Below are 2407 nucleotides of genomic sequence, written 5' to 3'. Positions count from 1 at the left end.
CATATATTAAGCACTACAAAATTGAAACAAAAGTTGTAGATCAAGTCAGGCTATTACTCTAATAGTCAAATGAATGATCATAAAAAAATATTTTTAAGCAAAAGGAACCACCTTTGCCCCACCCCTCCACCAAACATACTGATTGTATAAAAAATAGATATCATTTTTATGCAGCATTAACCTTTCTTCGCACAGTAATAAACAAAATAAAAAAAGAGAGAGAGAGATGTGAAGTAGGGGGGATGGAGAAAATGACAGATAAGAGAGTAATAGAGCAAACTAAGTTCGACGCATGCACAAGTGAAATGGAGAGGACCGGGTTGAATCTTGGTCCAATGTCTCCGGGCAGGACCGGGTAGATCAAGTTCTCGAGTTCTTTGCACAGGCCTTAAGAAAATTGCAATCAAAATGCCGTGTTTGTGATATTAACTAAATTTCCAAAGTTATTGTTGACCTTTACTCATCTTAAATTTTAAGATAAAAGTATAAATTTAACTGTAAATTATTTTTTAAAAAACATTTAATATCATATACTATAAAATTGTGCAAAATAAATTATAACTTATTTTTTCGTAGCACCCAGCACCTCCCAGAAATTTTAAGCCAATGAACGTTTATTGTCATGGCAGTACCCGGCCCGAAAGGTACAGGTGGCTATAGATTCATTTAATTTGATTGTTGAACAGGTAGATATGAGTAAATTCTTCCCCTGTGAAGAAGAAATATATCCAGAAATTAATCCCCGCCTACCACCTTCACCGGCCCTCCATCAATTTCCCTTTCGTCCCCCGCACCAAAAATATGAACATCAACCAAAGCTGCAAAAGAAGAAGGTGAGTGAGCACATCACCATGAACCCTATCTAATTTCCCTTCACGGTCCTTTGATTTCAAGGAATGGCCAGTGCAAACATGAACACTGTCATAAAGGTGAAGTCGATTATTTGAATCTTCCGATCCTATCAATCAGAGCCATTGTGACCCGGTAGCTCGGCACAGTGCTACAAATGGCTATCATGGTTTGAGCTTTGACGATCTTGAAGACCTCTTCAATGGCGCTCATTGTCTTCACAATCATTGAGATACCTCAATGGCGATCTTGAAATTACACCTCAAAATACCTCAATCTCATTATCATGCTGTTGAAGAAGAGGTTCAGTAGCGGTCATTGAGAAGCACTGTATCTCAACCATATTCAACTTGCCTCTAGCTTGACTCACGCTCCTAATAATACATTCTTATTGTGAAAAAAATCTAGCACATAAATTCGAACTACCCAATGGAAAAAAAAAATTATGCACAGTTGTCTGATTCTCTAATTGTCCCTCTCTTCCCAACACCAACAAACACAAAAGATGTTGTCATTGGAGAAACATTAAAATTATGCAGAACCAGACACAACAAAAAAAAAAATAAATAAATAAACAAAGAATAAGTGCAAAATGAAAAAAAATCGAAGAAGCAGAGCAACACAAGTGCAGAACGAAGAAATTAATTGGAGCAGAATGGAGAAAGAAAATAGAAAGGACGCACCTGGTTTACGAGCACAAATTCAAGCTAGGCTCTGTGGAAAAGATGCACGAAGTCCAAGACAGAGAAGAATGGAGGCACGGTCAAAAAAGATGTGTGATGTAGAAGAAAATGGAAGCAGATTGTTGAAAAATTGAGGTTAGGGTTTTCACGTGAAGTGAACACTTGCTTGCCCATTCATCTTCCGCCTCAGCCACATGGACACCAAGTGGACTAAAATGCACCACATGTATGGCCATGTAGCCAGGGCTTCAGTCAAAAGATTGGTAAACTAATGTCCGTCTTTTCAAAATTAATGAGACGTTGGGTGCTCTATTTAATTAATAATTTATTTTGCATTACTTTAACAGATTCTTCTTAAAAAATAATTCAAAATTTAATTCATACTCTTACCCTAAATCTTAATTGAGTCGAATTAGACCCGGCATGTGCGTATTGTTTCAAATTTTCTCAATAATCATTTGATTCATTCCTAAGATGTATTTATGAAAATAATGTTAATCAATCCACTGAGATCAACAGGAACTAATAGCAATCCAGTTGACTAGTTGAGTTGTGAAATGGATAAGGTTATCGGCCTTTCCTTTGTGTCCTTCCCCCCCCTTTTGGGCCTTGTGGTGTATATTGGATACTGAATTTTTGATTCCCTCGCACTAGTAAAAATTTGAATTACATTCGCTCCCAAAAACATAGGTACTGATACTTTCAAATATAGTTTATTATTATAAAAATATATTTACAAGTCATTATAGTTTTTTTTAATGAAATTTTTATTTTCTTAAAATTAATATCCTTTAATTATTTTAAAAAATAAAATTAAGAACTTTTATATTTTTATTAAATGATTATATAACTTTAGAATAAATTACATAATTTTT

At 34.9% G+C, this 2407-nt stretch overlaps 1 long non-coding RNA gene across 1 annotated transcript; it reads right to left on the bottom strand.

Annotated features, from left to right (window-relative positions):
* Positions 1-596: 596 nt before the first annotated feature.
* On the bottom strand, positions 597-1709 carry LOC129296452 (uncharacterized). The gene is made up of 2 exons (XR_008589798.1): positions 1533-1709; positions 597-1223 (listed from the first exon to the last, which is right to left on the bottom strand). It is a non-coding gene; the product is annotated as an uncharacterized LOC129296452 (long non-coding RNA).
* Positions 1710-2407: the final 698 nt, after the last annotated feature.

This window comes from Prosopis cineraria, unplaced genomic scaffold (assembly GCF_029017545.1).
Source record: "Prosopis cineraria cultivar Desert tree isolate PC_DT_omini unplaced genomic scaffold, ASM2901754v1 PC333, whole genome shotgun sequence".
In the NCBI taxonomy this organism is placed as follows: domain Eukaryota; kingdom Viridiplantae; phylum Streptophyta; class Magnoliopsida; order Fabales; family Fabaceae; genus Prosopis; species Prosopis cineraria.
Note: the sequence above shows the minus strand (reverse complement) of the source record. Positions and strands in the feature narration are given on the sequence as shown.